Source organism: Furipterus horrens, unplaced genomic scaffold, assembly GCF_987537825.1.
Source record: "Furipterus horrens unplaced genomic scaffold, mFurHor1.1.pri manual_scaffold_12, whole genome shotgun sequence".
Taxonomy (NCBI): Eukaryota; Metazoa; Chordata; class Mammalia; order Chiroptera; family Furipteridae; genus Furipterus; species Furipterus horrens.
This window is the reverse complement of record NW_028327182.1, coordinates 73,415,634-73,434,637: the sequence shown is the minus strand read 5'-3', so window position 1 is coordinate 73,434,637 and position 19,004 is coordinate 73,415,634. Positions and strand designations below refer to the sequence as shown.

The window sequence follows — 19,004 nt, the reverse complement described above, 5'->3', positions numbered from 1 at the left end:
TTTTTAATTATTTAAGCATAGTTATTATATGCACCCTTCCTAATATTTCAATTTGGTGGAGAGCACATATTTTCCTGTATATTTATATCTGCTGACTTTCCCTTATGGTGAGTCATTTTCTTATGTGGTTTTTAAATTTTTACTGTGAGCTCATCTTTAACTGAAGTTGTTTGTTTCTGTAGGTGTCCCCTGAGCCTCAGTAGGGAATTGTCCCTACAGACTTGTTTGGCATTTTCTTTTGCCAAGTGCTCCATGGATTTCTCTGGTCTGGAAACCATTTTTGTGTTAAGTGTACAGTTTATGATCTCATAAATTGAGACTTTATACTTGCATTTGGCTCAGGATTGGGATTTTATTTCTCCAAGTAGGATTCTTTTTCATTTATTTGATTTTCATTTTTAAATCAAAGCCCTCTCCAGAAGTAAACTGGTGGTAGAGTTTTTCTAGAACGTCTTTCCAGAGACTTAGCTGTATAAGGCATTTCCCAATGTTAGCTCCCTTCTTTGCAGGGACTGAAGACCTATCAAAATGCCCTTCATGGAGCACGAAAACCTCACTCTTGTGAACCTATATTCACGTCGGTAGTCTCTCTGGACCACCAGAGGCAGCTTGTAAGCCTGCCACTCTGCCTGACCTTTCTTGCTCTTGCTGATAACTGGAGAAAGTCCATCTGTCCTTCCAGCCTTGGCTGAGTGTTTACAACTTTTTGTTCCAGTTTATGTGTTTGTAGAAGGGGTAGTTTTTATAAGAAACAACTTTGTGAAACTCTTTGCCTCCTTTACTGTAAAGATCTCGTTGAAGACCACATTATGCCTCTCTGTCAGTACTACTCTTGAGTAACTACTATTTCTCCTTTTTGAATGGACTGCTAGAAAGCTTAGACCCAATTCTGTGGCCAAATTCTAATAACAGTGCAAGATTCTTGGCATGTATTATTAGATTCTAACCTCATTCTTGACTTCATCTTATTTTACTATGCTTATTTTCTCTTTTAGTCTCATATGTTTAACATGTTCTCTCTCTTTCTATATTCTATATATTTCTGTAAATGATTTTGCATCTTTGATAGGGTGGGGTGAATGATGTGTCAATGAACAAATAACATTGATATGCAAGGTACCAAGTTATTGAATGACACAACAAATTGACCTCTATGAGTTTTTATTGTGTGCAGAAAATAATTTATAATACCAGTGCCACTAGAAAGAGAAATACCATAGAATAATAGGTAACCATTAAAAATTATAATTGAGGAATATTTAAATAAATGGGACACACAATAACAAACTATTTATCTAATGCTCCCCTCCTCACATGTACCAATAGTAAATGAACCATAAATCAATAATGATTATTGCCTTTTGGCAGAATTCTGTTAGTTTTTATTTATTTTTTTATGTGTTCTTCATTTTCTAAAATTTCAATAGTAACCGTATATTTTTATTATGATTATAAAACGGAGGAAAAGATGAATACCACTGTTTTAGGGCCATAAGGAGGAACCAGCATTCACTCCCAAAAGGTTCAAATGAAGAGACTTAACTGATGGATTATATATACAAGGGTGTGTTCTAAGTTAAAGGAATCAGCAAAGATTGTTCAGGCTCCCAAAGACTAATAACAAAGGGAGGCATTACAACCTTGAGGGAATTGGAGGAAAGAAAATAAACAGATTATAATAATTATACTAGTAGTTAATGGTGCCTAGCACTTACCCGGTGCCAGACACTATGCTAATTGTTTTACATGAGAAATTGGATAGTTCCTTTTTAAAGATTAGATAATGAGGCAGAAACATGGACCCCTTCACAGAGACTTAGGTGTATATGTGCAAAGCTGGCAGGCTTTTGGCGGAGTACTGCAGTCTGCTCAGGTACTCTGAAAATAGGAGGCTCTAAGGATTGAGGAGCTGCCATTTTGGGTTTCATGTTCATTCAATGCAACCCCAGTTATTGCCAGAGCAATACTGGCCTTGTGGTCAAGCCAAAGCCATGTCATGTGTAAACAAAACAAATGCATGGAGCCCACCCCAGAATAGCTTAAGTCCTTGCAGGAGGAGGAAAGCTCTTTCCCCTGGTACGCCCTGCTGATTGTCTCTCATGGCTGTGGCCCAGGGCCAAACCTAAAAAGGAAGTAAAACAGCAAAGACAGCTCAGAAGAGCATCTCATTGAACATTTGCCATCTTGAAAAGGAGGAGGCACTCAGCTGTCTACTGATGTGAACTTCTATTTCTACCCATTTGATCTGTGTCGTGCTCAGCCTTTGGAAGGAGAACGGCGGTGGTCGTCATGCTGTCAAATATCCTTGGGTCCCTTGACAGGAAGAGAAGAAAGCCTAAGTGAAAGGACATAAAGAGCAATGGATCAGGCCATTTTATACAAAGTGATAATGTCCATGGCAAGAAAGGGAAAGCTTCTCCTCCCTGTCACTGGGCCTCTCCTATGCACAGCGTGTTGAAGGTCAGCTGACAGCAGGTCTGATTCATGTGCCCTCAGCTGGCTCTCACCACCTACAGACTGGACATGAATATTGGGGCTTGTTCGGGGGTCTCCAAATACAGATCAAGAACATCTAGTTTTGTTGATCACAATCTGTTCCTTATAAACAAATGACATATATTACATCTTGAGTGTTGACTGGGCACATTAGAAGCCTCCATTATTGCTATGTCCTGAATTAAAGTGCCCAGTGAGCCACTGGATCCTGCAGAACAAGGTCAATCCTGTGACACCAAAATGAAACAGGAACTGAACCCATGAATGCAGCTGGCCAATAGCCCAGAGATTGCAAGTGCACACACAGCTTTAAGATTAAGCTGATATGGCTGCCCTGGACCTGGGACCAGCACCATGGGTGGGAGCAGGAGAGGGGCTTTCTGTTTTCACGGAGCTTCAGGTCACAGTATGGGAGCCAGGAATCTTGGGCTCTGGTCCCAACTCAGCCTCTAACTTGTCTTTTGTCTTGTAGTGAAATAGCTTCTCTGGCCTCATCATCCTCATAATTTAAATGATACAGTTGTGCAAACAAAGGTACCTAAGAACTTTCCCTGTAGGAGGCGTAGCTCAATATACACACATGACTCTCCGAGCCTAAGGTAGTGGCAACAAAAACATGGGTTCCTGGTCTCTTTGCTGCCGCTGGTATCCTTTAAGGGAGGAGCAGAGAGTCTTAGTTCCAGAACCCTGGTATAAGATGCCCATACTGCCTGGGGGAGCTTGGATTCTGACCTCTCGCTGTGGTCTAAGAGAGCTTTGAAAATGGCAGACCAACTGTTGCTAGCTCACCCTATGCCACAGCAGACCTCACTAATGGAGCACATTGTTTCCCTAAAACTCTTCTCAATTTGGAGCTTCAAGCAAACACCACTAATGAATTAGGGTAGGCTTGCTAGATAAATGTACTTGTCATCCCTGCTCTCCTCTCTTTCTTTCCAGTTTGGCATTCTTTATGGGACAGCATCAAGATGAATTGGCTTGCATGGAAAATTCAGCTATTGTATGAGATTACCACATTTTAATTTGAGCTTTAAGTAATTGGACTCTTTAGGTACCAGGTTTTGTACTTAAAATATTACATAAACGAATAAATCTGTTCTCATAATTTAGCACTGAGAAAACAAAGATGCAGTTATCACAGAATTGTGTGGAGACGAGAAACAGTAAACATGTGCCTGGCCAGCCCTTTAGTCCCTGGAAGAAACACAGTGCAGTTACTCATAACGTTCGGTGATAATATTTTTTCTCGGTTCTGAGTAATGGTGTTACTTGCAACTCCTTTGGGGGAGTTCTATAACCTAATCGAGTTTCACAACATTTGGCTCTAATTATCTTTAAATTAATTTAATTCATTTGATTTAATTTAGACTGCTTTGCACCAAGCTAAGTTATCCATTCTTTTCCTTGGAAATACACACAGCAGTTATTGGAAGGCAGCTATCATATCCCTTCCCAAGTGTCATAACTGGCTTAAAAATTATTTTGGACTTGCATTACATAATCTGCTCCAATGTTTGATGCTCTTCCCAGAATCATTTCTAAGTTATCTATGTTATGACCAATAGCATCAGATACTTAGGAACTTTTTTCTCTCATTGTTACCATACAAAGTTTGTGTAATAGATTCTTTGAATTTTGTCTGATAAAATTTGTGTTTCACTTTTTATATTCCTCACTCACTCAGTGATAAGTTCTGCCATAACTCATAGTGAGGACCAGGAGTTCAGCTGAGGCAGCCTGGGTTACCAGAAGAAGCCAGGGGACATGTTTGCATTAAGACACAACAGAAAGGAAACCAACCGTATGGGAAAACATATTCGCCAATGATACCTCAGACAAGGGATTGATCTCCAAAATATATAAAGAACTTACACATCTCAACACCAAGAAGACAGATAGCCCAATGAAAAATGGGCAAAGGACCTGAACAAACACTTCTCCAAAGAAGACATACAGAGGGCCCATAGACATATGAAAATATGCTCAACATCACTAGCCATCAGAGAGATGCAAATAAAAACCACAATGAGATACCTGTCAGAATGGCCATCATCAACAAATCAACACAAGTGCTGGTGAGGATGTGGAGAAAAGGGAACCCTACTCCTCTGTTGGTGGGAATGCAGACTGATGCATCCACTGTGGGAAGCAGTATGGAATTACCTCAAAAAACTAAAAATGGAACTGCCTTTTGAACCAGTGATTCCACTACTAGGATTATACCCAAAGAATCCTGAAACCCCAATTCAAAAGAACTTATGCACCCCTGTGTTCATAGCAGCACTGTCTACAATAGCCAAGTGCTAGAAACAGCCTAAGTGCCCATCTGTAGATGAGTGGATCAAAGAACTGTGGTATGTTTACACAATGGAATACTATGTAGCAGAAAGAAAAAAGGAACTCCTGCCATTTGTGACAACATGGATGGAACTAGAGAGAATTATGCTTAGTGAAATAAGCCATACAATGAAAGAAAAATACCATATGAAGTCACTTAGTACAGGAGACTAAGGAACGACACAAACAAATGAACAAAATTAAACAAGGATAGCAGTTATCAGGTGGAGGAGGGAGGGAGAGAAGGGGAGAAGGGTCTAGTCAAAGAGCATGTATAAATGACACATGGACATGGACATGGACATGGACAATGGGATGGGAAATGACTGTGGGAGAAGGGTGGGCTGGGTGGGGGGGAGTAATGGGGGAAAAGTGGGACAACTGTAATCGAAAAACAATAAAAATAAATAAATAATAAATAAAGACACAACAGAGCACTGGGAGAAATTGAGAACACCAAAAGAATTGATCATAGGGCTTCTCCACTCTGATTAATGCTCCTGAATAAAAGGGAGGCAAAAGATGCCCACATCTGGATAAAGAGCACAGGACGTGGACACAGAATGTACCTTGATACAGCAGAGAACTGAGGTACCTGGGCCATGTCCTGACATAAGAGTAGGTCCTGACCTACTGTGAAGTTATTAGAGTTTATGCTTCAGGGCCCCTCCCTTGAATGGACCTCTTCCAAGACCCCTGCAGGGGTCTTAGAAATGCGTCCACATGGTCAGATGTTCTTGTAAACTATGCTTCCAAGAAAGGGAGAAAAAACATTTTAAGCACTCTGGTCAAGACTTCTGTCTCTGTCCACTCTCACTTTGCCTATGTCCTTCTTTCTCTCATGTTGAGTGATCATGGAGTTTTGAGGTTCCATCTCAGTGGAAGTTGAATTGAGGATACATTTATTTGGGATATATTTATGAGGTTCACAGTCACTTTTTTTTCAGGGTCTAGTGGCTGTGCACTCTCCCAGCATGGGGGGTGCTATGTCCTCACACCAACTTGGCTGCTGTATGCAATGGGGCAGGTCCAGAGGTTGCATTGTGATAATGACAGGTCCTGTGTCACCCACACTGGTACAGCCCAGTAGTGGAGGAAAAGCTACGATTTAAACAGGTGGAGACAGAAATGGGTCTGTGAAAAACTTCTTGTTATCCAACATGTAGAATAGAATGATAGGTAGAGGGTTATGTTTTCAGTAGCAACTGACAAAAATAAAAATGCTTTCCTCTTAGGAATAGACTCCATAATCTAATGCATAAAATAGTAGGATTCTTGTACAATGTTTTCCTTTGCTGATAAAAATCAGTAAAATTAACTGATCATATCTCGTGTGCTTGAAGGGCACAAACCTACACAAGTACTACATCCAGAGAAAATGTTGGTATGAGGTTATGTGCTTTGTGCACCTTAATATGATGCACCACGTGAACGGCGTCTTCATACTTCTTGTCCTAACACAGTTTGGTAGTTCCAGAAGAAACAACATGCAAAATAGTCACTGACACTAGTGATCCAGGGACAAAACCCCTGAACTCAATATCAATAAGCTAACATACATAGCAGAAGAGTAATCTGATTAACAGCAATGCAACTCAATACACAAAGCAGCATCATAACTATTCAAAGTTTCCTTTACACCGCTCTAGTGTATGCATTAATTTAAAATTAATTTGGTATATTTCTTCAGACTTATTGTTCTTACTAAAATTCAAGTACAATAAGCAAGAAGTAGCCTAGTGGGAGCCCGAATTACAAACTGAAAGAAACACTGGCAAATTTTAAAATGTCAAAAACTCTCCCACATAGCACCACAGAAACTTAAAAAGAAACTCTAATGGTTAACACTCATGAAGATAAGGATAAAATGAATTAATAAAGCCAAGAAAATATAGATAATGAGAATTACATAGAAGAATTTTAAAAGCAAATGAAGGTCAGGCCACTTTTAAATAAGAAAGAAAAAAAGCAGGAGGATAAAAATAAGAATGAAGTAAAAATTGACAGCTTGATTTTGATGAATTCACTGATTTATGTACTGTGATCTCTCTTTATGGCTTGTTACGCCGAGCAATAATTTTATCCCATACCATTTAATGAAAATATAGTTGTTTTCTGTCTTCCTTTTTTTTTCAAAATTATCATCCTAATAACTTCTAATAAAACCAAACAGTACACACATAGAAAATGATGTTTTGAAAACAGACATTCTGGAAAACATTTAAATGATCAAAACTGTTGCGAGATTCTAGTTGGGCTATTCCAAGACTACACGTGTCATTTTGCTTGTACCGTAAACTGTGCTCAGAGACTGACATTCCCTGTACCAGAGCAGTTTTTAGATTAGATGAGTATGTTGAGAGCCTTCAAAAGTCATAAAGATTCTACAAAGCATGAGAAGGCTATGTTTAGTTGGATCACATATGGACCAAATAAAAATGTACTATGTCTCAGAGCAGACAAAGAAATACTGTATAATTTTGATTGCTAAAAAGAGTTGTGTTTTTTCCTAGTGAAAACTTTGTTCTTCTGATGTTGCAGAGAAGAGTGGCTTTCTCCAAATAATGAAACTTTCATGGGAATTGTTGAGCTAATTCCTAAATTTGGTTCACTTTTGAGTGAGCAACTGGCAATTTTAAAACAAGAATTTTGCTTATCCAAAATAACTTTACAAAATATTAATCAAAATAACTGAAAAATGTATACAATGTTACTTAGACAATCAAGTAAATAAACTAGAAAACAAATACTACTCCATTATTGTGAATTCTCAGCTGGCTATGAGTATGACAAATGCTTCATCAGTGGTGATGATTACGCATTACTCTTTGTTTTTTAAGTATATTCTATTGATTATGTTGTTACAAGAGTCCCAATTTGTTCCCTTTGCTCCCCTCTGCCCAGTACCCCTCTTCCCTCCAACAATCCCACCCCCTAGTTCATGTTCATGGGTTGTGCATATAAGTTCTTTGGCTTCACCCTTTCCTATATTATTCTTAACTTCCCCCTGTCTAGTTTGTAACAACCAATTATGCTTCTTAATCCCTGCATCATTTCTCCATTTCTCCCCTTTCCTCTCCCAGCTGATAACCTTCCAAATGATCCCCATGCCTATGATTCTGTTCCTATTCTGGTTTGCTTAGTTGGATTTTCTTTTTCTTTTTTAGATTCAGTTGTTGATAGTTGTGAGTTTGTTGTCATTTTAATGATCATAGTTTTGATCTTCTTTTTCTTAAGTAAGTCCCTTTGACATTTCGTATAATAATGGATTGGTGATGATGAGCTCCTTTAGCTTTACCTTGTCTGGGGAGCACTTCATCTGCCCTTCCATTCTAAATGATAGCTTTGCTAGAGAGAGTAATTTTAGTTGTAAGTTCATGCTTTTCATCACATTGAATACTTCTTGCCAGTCCATTCTTGCCTGCAAAGTTTCTTTTGAGAAAGCAGCTGATAGTCTTATAGGCACCCCTTATAGGTTACCTTGTAGGTAACTTTCTGCTTTTCTCTTGCTGCTTTTAAGATTCTCTCCTTATCTTTAACCTTTGGTATTTTAATTATGGTGTGTCTTGGTGTGGTCCTCTTTGGGTCTAGCTTGTTTGGAACTCTCTGTGCTTCCTGGACTTGTATGTCTATTTCCTTTGCCAAATTTGGGAAGTTTTTCTTCATTATTTTTTCACATAAATTTTCAATTTCTTGCTCTTTCTCTTCTTCTTCTGGCACCTCTATGATTTGGATGTTGGCACGTTTAAAGTTTTCCCAGAGGTTCCTAAGCCTCTCCTCATTTTTTTCAATTCTTGCTTTCTCATTCTGTACTGGTTGACTGTTTTTTCTTCCTTATGTTCCAAATCATTGATTTGAACCCCGGTTTCCTTCCCTTCACCATTGGTTTTGTGTGAGTTTTGCTTCGTTTCTCTTAGCATAGCCTTCACTTCTTCCCTTATGCGTTTGCCTTGCTTAAACATATCTGTCAAGTCTGTGGGCATCTTTATCACCAGTGTTTTGAACTCTACATCTGTCAGGTTGGCTATCTCCTCATCACTTAGTTCTTCCACTGAGACCTTGATCTGTTCCCCCTTTTGGGCCATACTCTCTGCCTCCTCATCTTGACAGGCTTCTGTGTTTGTTTGCCTCTGTGCTTAGATAGAGCTGCTGCACCTGTCCTGTTGTAAGGGGCAGAGCCTTAGCTATTTGTCAGTATAGGTGACCGGTTTCACCATGTTGTAGAGCTGTATGTGGGGGAGGGGCCTGAGAGGGAATAATGCTGCTTGCTCAGCACTCACTTCTTTTCCAGGCACTTCTCCCACTTCTCTATGGGACTGGCGCCTCTCTAACTGTTTCCCTGGCCATGGTTACCAGAGTGGATGGGTCTGCGGATGTTCTAGGACCCTGGGGGCCCTTTAAACAAGTGGACTCTGCTGAGAGACTGGCATTTTCTTCCTCTGCCCCAACCCCCACTGGTTTGCACAGTCAGAAGCAATGAGGCTTTATTTTCCCCTGCACTGGGACCATGAGCTGCACAGTCTGGTCTGGTGCTGGGAGCACCACCCAGGTGCCCCTACTGACTTTTTGAAATGTGACTGCACTTTCTGCTGGCCTGCCACTGCCACCACTGCTGCCGCCACCACACTGCGTCCTCTCCGCCCCCGCTCCACCCCTCCTACCTGTCTGGATGAGTATTTCTTCTTTATATCTTTGTTTTTTGGACTTCCATGCAGCTCGATTTTCTGGAACTTCTGGTTTTCTCTAGCTTTGAGGTAGTTGTATTTCTTCTTAGTTGTGGAGGGAGACACAGTGTGTCTGTCTAGGCCTCCATCTTGGCTGAAAGTATGCATTACTCTTATAACAGAAAATTCTAAGCATGATTTTTAGCTTTATTTGCTAAATGAAAACCATCCATCTGTGACTTCAGTGAATAAAGTAAAAGAAATGGTCAGTCATCTGACAACATATGAAAGGTGAATACAATGCACTTCAGGCATTCTTTGAAAATATTAATAATTATTTAGTGTATACGTCAAACACAGCTTGTTCCCTAATCTCTTCAGATAAAAGGCTGACCCAAGTGTACTGAAGTTGTTGATTACTGAAATATGTTCTGCAACTATTAATATGTTTGCTTTTATGTTTGTCTAGTCTAATACTTCCTAATAGAAAGATAAGGCAAGCCATATTAAAATTTTCTATGAGTTACCTTCAAACAAGTAAAAAGACACAGTTAAAATTTATTTTGATTATATAGTTAGTTTAACCCCATGGATCTTAACCTGTAATCAATAAAATTATTTAAAATTTTAAAATTCCTTTTTCTTGTGCTAAGTCTTCAAAATCTGGTCTGTGGTTTACTTCACAACACACTCGATTCTGAGTGGTCACACTTGTGTTCAGTAGACACATGTGACTCGTGGTTACCATATTGAACTGTGTGTATTGCAGTTGGTGTGTTTTACACACACAGGACAACTCAGAATTTTCTTTAAAGGATCTAAATGCAATGAAACAATTTGCCTATTATTAAGTGTTCAGGCCTTGCAATATGGTTGCAAGTTAATAACAAGCTAAATTCACTGCAGGGCTAGACCTGGGGCAGATCAGTGAGGCTAGGCAAGAACAGCAACAGTGGGCCCACCATGGGAGCTGGTGGCTAAGCAGCTGAACCACAGATCCTGAGAGGGGCAGCCTGGGCAAAGTGTACAGGCTATGGAGAAGATGCCTGAGGCTCATGGGGGCGAGGAGGGGACCCTGGGGAATAATCGATGATTAACTCTCTGGAATGCCAGTGAGGGTGTGCCAGGGTCCTGGATGCTGTCTACAGATAGGGCAACTCATTGAGCCACAGAACAATATGCATACGCACTCAGGCATTGTTCTCCTGCATTTGCAGCCAACACCAGGAAAGCTGGGACAGGTGAGCAGTTTGTCTGCCATCACACAATAAGGAGTAGAATCAAAATTTGAACATGGGTCTGTGTTGCTTCAAAGCCTATGCATTCCACACAGTGCTATATCCCCTTAGAGGGGGCACAGTATCCAGAGATGGTGCTACAGACCTCAGGGATCAAACACACATTTATCTCACCTCTGTAGAGACCTGACTCTCAAGTAGACTTTTTCCCAGGAGGGAAAAAGTGGTTTTCATATTCAATGCCATTGTTTGGGATAATAAGAATCAACTCTGAGCGCTCTTTAATTAATCAATACAAAGGCTGTGGAGTTGGAGAACCTGGGTTCAAATTTTAGCTCTGCCACTTACCAGCTTACATTAACTTGAGCACAATGAATAAAATAGTGGATATGAATATTTAGCTTATTAGTACATAGTAAGCACTCTATAACCTTTAAGTATTATTCTCTTTATCATCAACACATCTCTATTGAGCACCTATTATGATTTTCAGTGGTACTTAGTGTTGGCTCTAAATTTTGATGTAGGAGAGGTTTGGGGGTAGAGGGAAAAGACTTGGCAGAGAACTTGTATTAAAACTGCTTTACATAATATTCTGCTTGAGAGACATCAGTTTTACATGGCAACTACTAGGGAGGGCAGACTGACAGAACCATGGAGGGGCCAATGTGCTTCTAACCACCCCTTGTGGCCACAACTGTAGGTTCTATAGAGAGTGCATATGCATTTCTACGTACCTGCCATTGTGCTAGAAAAGAAGATGCTATAACACCACCTTTAAGAACCTAACCATCTTGTTGAACAAGTGGGCATGTATATAAATGACATGGTAAGAGACTTCCTGAAGGAGAGACCTTACCAAGTACTGTGGCAGCTTGGAGAAGGGAGCTGCCTTGTGGGGTTGGGTTCATCGTCACAGCCGCAGATACTGTATTTGAGCTGGATCTTGTAGGATGCATAATAATATGCCAAGTGGAGAAATGTCAGAGCCAGCTAAGCAGAAAAAGTGGCATGAATAAAGGCCTGATAGCACTTAAAGAACCAGGATATTCAGGAAATCGCACCTTGGGGAATCGCCCAGGAGGCAGGCTGCAATTTCTGATCTAGGCTGAGGGGGTAGAATACCAGGAGATTAGCTCAAGGATAGGTTGGACCATGTAGTCTGCTAGGGGAAAGCATTTGGACCCCATCATTTAGGTAATGGCGAGCTCCTGATAATTTTTAAACAAAGAAATTCTGTGATTGAATCCTTATTTTCAGGATAGAAAAAGATCAGAGTATAGTGCAAACTGAGAGAACCTCTCCAGTTGTATTAGTCAGAATATGCTAGATTGTATTGCAATCGTTTTTGTTTTAAACCCAGCTTTAAAGGCTTAAAACGCATTTCTTTCTGTCTCCCACATGACATGTTCCACATATGCCAGCAAGGGTTTTGCAACCCATAATCCCCGAATATTCCATCTTGTGGTTGCACCATTTGGGGAAAGGAAAGAGAGAATGCTCACCCAGCCTTGCCTAGCTGTAGAAGGGCTGGAATTCTTATGAGCAAATGGAATGTTTTGTGAGCCCTGATCTGGGGAGTCTCTGCCATGCCAGTAGAAAAAGAATTTTAAAACTCTCTAGATAGGGCCACATAAGAGCCATTGGATCGATGAGAGTGGAGTTTAGTTACAGCACTGGAACTTGTAGTGCTCAGCCAGGGCCAACTAGACATGGGAAAAGTGGTCATTCTGTAGCCTGTCTGCATGCTTCTTCTCTTTATCCAATCCCCACTCACAGATGATTGTCAGCCAACCTCTACTGAGACAGTTGTGGATAATTAAGAAGTAAGCCAAAGAAGAGTCTGGGTGTGGTGGGGGCTGGGAGGACGTGGTGTGTGAAGAGCCAAGGCCACAGTGAGTTATCCCCTCCAACAGCTTTGCAGGAGTGTGGACACCATTGCATCCATTTCCCTTTTCACCTCTCTGTACTCCTGCGAAGAAAGATAAACTAGAAAATGTCTGGATGAGAGAGGGAAGGAAAGGGACAGAGAGGGGAGAGAGAGGGGTAAAGAAAAAAATAGCTTATACTGGGAAACAAAACATAACCATATGTTAATTGTGGTTATTGGAAGTAGTGAGATTACAGATTACCTTTCTTTTACCTCCTTTCTTTTCTATATTTTCCCATTTTAAAACTAAATATTATTAGTTTTCATCATTTAAAGGCAACTTGTTTTATTTAAAACACAATATGGCCCTGGCCAGTGTGGCTCAGTTGGTAGAAGCATTGTCCTATAAACTGAAAGGTTGCAGGTTCGATTCCAGTCAGGGCACATACATAGGTTGTGGGTTCTGCCCTCCATCAGGGTACATGTACGAGGCAACTGATTGATGTTTCTCTCTGAGATCCATGTCTCTTTCTCTCCCTCTCTCTCCCTTCCCTTCTCTCTAAAATCAATAAGCATGTCCTCAGATGAAGATTTAAAAATATATAAATAAAAAAACCCAATATGGAAAGTTTACTGTTTATTCTGACAATAGTTCTGTGAGGGTGACACAGGATTTTGATTTAACTTTCACAGTATGCGAGTAAAGGATAGAAAAGATGAGCAAAGATCTCTCCTGACTTCTCTGTGGAATAAGTTGTAGACTAGATCAAGGATCTGAGGACAGAGGTTGCACCCCTGCCTGGGAAGAGGGTCTCCAGGGTAGGGGCTGGAGCCTGGCCCTGGGTACAGGGCAGTGGGCCCACTCACACCAGTGAGGAGGTTAGAGGCTGAGCGGTGAGGGACAGAACCTGGTTCGGTCCTCCCAGGCCTGCGTTTCTCAGGGCTAGGTCAACATCACCTACCTAGGGAAATTTCTCTCCCCTCTGCCCTTGGCTGAATAATGAAAATAATTACTTTTGATTGTTAAGAATCTTATATTGATATGAATACTTAAAAAATCCCTGTAAAGACAAAGAGGATGTAATAATCAGCACCGTGGCAGGAGTTAGCAGCACAGGGACCGTAGTAGTTTGAACAGACATTAAGATAAACACTGAAAGGACAAGAAATTTGGAGCTTGTAATTGAACTAATGCAAATTATTTTCTGAATCAAGCCAGGATGGCGACTTGTGGTTATGTCACTGAACGCTCTTTCCGTCTGCATCACTGGTGAGGTTACACCGGCGTTCTGATTTCCCAGCTGTCTCTAATCAAGTCAAATGAAAATTTCAAAATATACTCTGAACTGAACCCACACCATCTCCAGACAGTTCTTGCTTCAAGCAACACTGGAGGAGTGGAATCTTCTTATCATTTGCTTATAGCACATTGATTTAATTCCTGACAGAAAGGAAAAAAAAAGCATACTAAGGGCGAGTAATTAAGCAGAAAATCTCCTCTGTTCACTGTCTGGCCCCTGTCCTCCGTACGACCTGCTAGAGGGACTGTGTGCCAAGCCTGGGCATTCAGTGGTGTGTTTGAGACAGACCAGTCGAATGTGATAGCTAAGACCTCAAGAGATGTCAGAGGCTCTGGATACCAGCCAGAGCCAAGAGGTAGTTTAAACACCAAGTGAGGAAACATGTCTGCAAGGAAAACTGCACAACATCCTCACGTTTGATGCCAGCTGCAAACATCACAAATAAAACACTAGCAGAACATATTCTACAATATAATAAAAGAATAAAATAATGATGTTCCGTGTACATGGGTATAATTAAAAGGAGAGTACAGGCAAAGTGGTGTCAATTCCAGCTCCCGTTTACTGGACATCTCTGCACAAGTTCTTTTGCCTCTCTAAATAGCAGTTTTCCCATCTGCACAATGGGGAGCGTGCTCCTCTCATTGGGTTTACTTCTGTTACTCTTTTTACCCATCATCAGGAAGGTATTTCTGGTTACGCTTCTCAAGTTTGCTTCAAAATATTTAGTGTAGCCTGGGTTGTAATGCTATAAGAATCTTGGCATAATTAACTATCACTTTAGAAGTATTTTATAGCTATACATGCTGATAGCTAAACTGTGATACTGTGTGCATAAGAAATTGTTTAAATTTAATTTGCATACATTTTTTGAATGGCCCTAAGAAAAATAATATTTTGGAGAAAAGTCAAAGAATTGTCTTTAGTTTTACTTCAAGTATCTTAACTTTCTGCTAATTAGTTTATACATATGTATTTCCTAATGGCCATTCATTTGTTTATTTACCTGTCTTCCATTTAAGAGTATATTAAGAACATACTTAAATAACCTATAAAAACAGTCATCAGTTAAATAACCTTCAAGATGAAGAACAACATAGTAATATAGATATAAGTCAACTATGCTAATGAGAAGAATATTAGCACTTATGAATTATTTTCACTTTATTTTTCGGGAGTACTAGTTCTTCATTTAGACTAGAAATTTTTCACTTTCTTTTGTTTACTTCTACTTCTCCAAATCACCTCTTTCTTCTTATTTTCTACTTACTTATTGTTTTTATAGTATAGTCTACTGCTAATTGAATACCTTTTGCCATTCAGACAATACAGGCTGTTCAAGTTCTTAAAAAAAAAATTTTTTTTTTAAATCATCTTACTTTTCTTCCTGGTTCTCCCTTTCTTCTCTGTAATCTTATGGCACTACTTCCTGGCATTTCATACTTTTACAGAATAACATTCACTGCAATTGTTTCTGAGCTTCATATTTAGCAAAATTATGTTTGAAGCCAAACAATAAATACTGCTAACTTCCCCCCAAACTCAATGCTACCTTTAAATCAGCCAATAAAATTGTATAGGAATACAGAGATTAGGCAATTGTTTGTTGCGCACAGTCTCTGCTGGAATATTACTGCTTCTCTTCCTTATGAAAAAGCCGGCTAATGTTCTCTCTTCATGGGATAATACCTTTTCTACTGGAATAATGTGCCAACTCTTGCAATCAACAAGGAAGAGTTCATTGATCTGAGAGGAAGCCTGCATAGGATGGTACATTTCCTTCAGCATTAATACCTCCTTCATCTGTCTAAGTGTAAAGATAAACTCTGAATAAACCTTTCGGAAAATGAATAAAATTAGTTTCAATGGAATTTAATCAAAACATGTTTTTAGGAGAAAAAAAAATTAAATCCTAAAAGATTCAGCTATTAAGCTGTGGATCTAAAAGTTTCATGAAAAAAATGAAAAGGTAGAATAAAGAAAGTAACTGTTGAAAAAGGCCTAGAGATCCCCTAGGGACCCACTTATTTTAAGGACAAGGAAATGAGGTCCAGCAGCAGGAAGGGACTTGCCCAAGCCTCACAGAAAGCTACTGGTAGAGACAGGAGTAGAAGCAGACACACTCCAACGCACCCATTGGAGTTTGCTGGAAATGCCAAAATCAGTCTCTTAGAAGCCATTGCTGAATTGATTGTACTAAAATCTTCTAGAGACCGAGTGATTATCCTAAAATTAACTGATGGAAATTGGAAGATGTATTTTCCTATTGTTTTGATTCCATAAAAGTGTACTTAAGTAAATATTAAAAGTCAGGCTGTCAAAAATGTTTGTGTAATTTTACCATGGCGGCGGCGCGGCGGCAGCCGTCCGTCTCGAGAGACGATGGTGTAGCTTCTTAAGAGTCTATCTGCACCGCCGAGAATGGTTGTGCAGTCCGACTCGGGAGTGACACGGTATCTGTCTCCTCCCGTGTTGAATCGACATCTTGCGATGACGCTGGAGTGTCCTCTCCAGTGAAGCTGAAGCTACAGAGCCTGGGCAGGGTGATATGGAGGGTCTGCTGTTGCCCATGCAGCAGACCCCCCCTCTCTTCGCAGCTGAAGGATCCAAGGGAAAGACGGAGTCAATACAGCTTGGCTTCAGGTGCGCCGCAGGAGTTGCCGGTGTTGACTACAACGTCAAACCGCCTTAGGGACTCCGGCTCCGGATTTTCTGTCGGGGTTTACTCCCTTAGCCTTTCCCCTGAAGAGGTATGCCGCAAGGCAGCGGAGGTTTTTTGGAGTCAGAGTTTTCCTTCTCTGATGTGCCCTGACTGGAAGATCGAACCAGCGACACTTAGCTCGCAGGCCGACGCTCAATCTTTTGAATCTTTTCAGTGTACTTATGATCTGCTTTAGTTTGTTCCATTGAAAGTACATTGAGGTTTCTCTTATAAATGTATTTTTAAACAAGCTGGGGTCTGCAGGTAGGGATGGTTCAAAAGGAACATTGGGGAGGAAATTCCACATTTCCAAAGCATGTCTTCAATACAGAAGAAAAGCAAGTATGTTGATTTTTCTTTTGGGTTTGATGTTTCTGCATAGGTCTTAGTCATAGCACAATATATGGAAAACTCATAGGATTTTATTTTGGCAAATGAAATAAATGGAACAGTTATCCAAAGGAACAAGGCATCTGGGCAAGAACCCAAGCACCTGGCTTTCTAAGATACATAACCTTGTTTGCAGCGGCCGCCCCTTCCTGTGTGTGCAGTGAGTAGGACTTTCATAGGCACAGACTTAGGTGTATAGAACTCTAACTGCCTATGTTTTCCTATAACTAAACCTAATGTCTGTCTTAAGCTCCCATGCTTACTAAAGATAGAAAATATAGTCAGTTCCAATTAAATGGTTACCACAAGGCTTTTCCAGACAGTTTCAGATGTTCCCTGGCCCCTTTCTCCTGCTCTGATGGATGCTGTAAATTCCAGGGGCTTGTCTAGCATCACAGCCAAGGCATAGCTGTCCCATGAGAAGCGCAGGCGCTCTAGTTGTTCTCCATTCTACAGTGGCATTGAGTGAGGGGAACAATCCTGCCTCGTCCTTGGGTGAGGACTTCTTTGCACGCTGGCACCTGCTGGGGTAAATTCCTCCCCATCTTCCTACGGGCTGTAAGATGTACCCCCATATCTTGGCCAAGAGATGCTCTTCAGATTTCCACAAATCAGACCACTGGCTTTTCTCTAAGTACACGTTCCTATTTCTCTGTTTTGTTTTGTTTTTGGTTTGTTTCTGTATGGTTTATTGATTATGCTGTGATAGCTGTCCCAATTTCTTTTCTTTTGCTCCCCTCCACCCAGCACCCCCCTCCCTCTAGCACTCCCACGTCCCCTTAGTTCATGTCCATGGGTCGTGCATGTAAGTTCTTTGACTTTACCCTTTCTTATATTATTATTATTAACTTCCCTTTGTCTATTCTGCACCCTCCTACTCTGCTTCTTAATCTCTGCACCAGTTCCCTTCTTCTCTCCCTTCCCCCCTCCCAGCTGACATCCTTCCACATGTTCCCCATACCTATGGTTCTGTTCCCACTCTGGTTGTCTGCTTAGTTTGTTTTTGTTTTTATTTTTTAGATTCTGTTGTTGATAGTTGTGATTTTGTTGTCATTTTAATGTTCATAGCTTTGGTCTTCTTTTTCTTAAATAAGTCCCTTTGACATTTCATATAATAATGGCTGGGTGATGATATACTCTTAGCTTTACCTTGTCTGGGAAGCATTTTATCTGCCCTTTCATTCTAAATGATAGCTTTGCTGGAGAGAGTAGTCTTGGTTGTAGGTCCTTGCCTCTCATCACTTTGAATATTTCCTGCCAGCCCCTTCTTGCGTGAAAAGTTTCTTTTGAGAAACCAGTTGATAATCTTATAGGTACCCCTTTGTAGGTAACTCTCTTCTCTTCTCTTGCTGCTTTTAAGGTTCTCTCTTTATCCTCAACCTTTAGCATTTTCATTATGATGTATCTTGGTGTGGTCTTCCCTGGATCTAGTTTGTCTGGGACTCTGTGCTTCCCTGACCTGTATGTCTATTTCCTTCCCCAAATTAGGGAAGTTTTCCTTCATTATTTTTTCACATAAGTTTTCAATTTCTTGCTCTTCCTATTCTCCTTCTGGCACCCCATATGATTTAGATGTTAGCACGTTTAAAGTTGTCCCAGAGGTTCCTACGCTTCTCCTCATTTTTTTCAATTCTTATTTCCTCATTCTGTACTGGTTGACTATTTAGCTATTCCTTATGTTCCAAATCATTGATCTGAACCCCAGTTTCCTTCCCTTCACGATTGATTTTGTGTGGACTTTCCTTCATTTCACTTAGCATGACCTTCACTTCTTCCCTTCTGCATTTGCTGTACTTAAGCATAGCTGTAAAGTGTGTATCTTTATCACCAGTATTTTGAACTCTGCATCTTTTAGGTTGGCTATCTCCTCATCTCTCAGTTCTCCCATTGGAACCTTGATCTTTCCTCCCACTTTGGGCTGTACTTATCTGTCTCCTCATTTTGACAGCTTTCTGTGTTTGCCTCAGTGACTTAGAGCTGTCACACCTGTTACTTTGTAAGGGGTGG

At 40.4% G+C, this 19,004-nt stretch overlaps 1 long non-coding RNA gene across 1 annotated transcript in view; it reads right to left on the bottom strand.

The window, feature by feature from the left end:
• Window positions 1-2,265: 2,265 nt before the first annotated feature.
• Window positions 2,266-19,004, bottom strand: part of LOC149996381 (uncharacterized) — a 50,924-nt gene continuing 34,185 nt past the window's right edge. Inside the window, exon 3 of the long non-coding RNA XR_016507496.1 lies at window positions 2,266-2,335. This is a non-coding gene — a long non-coding RNA (uncharacterized LOC149996381). The remainder of the gene's footprint in view (window positions 2,336-19,004) is intronic.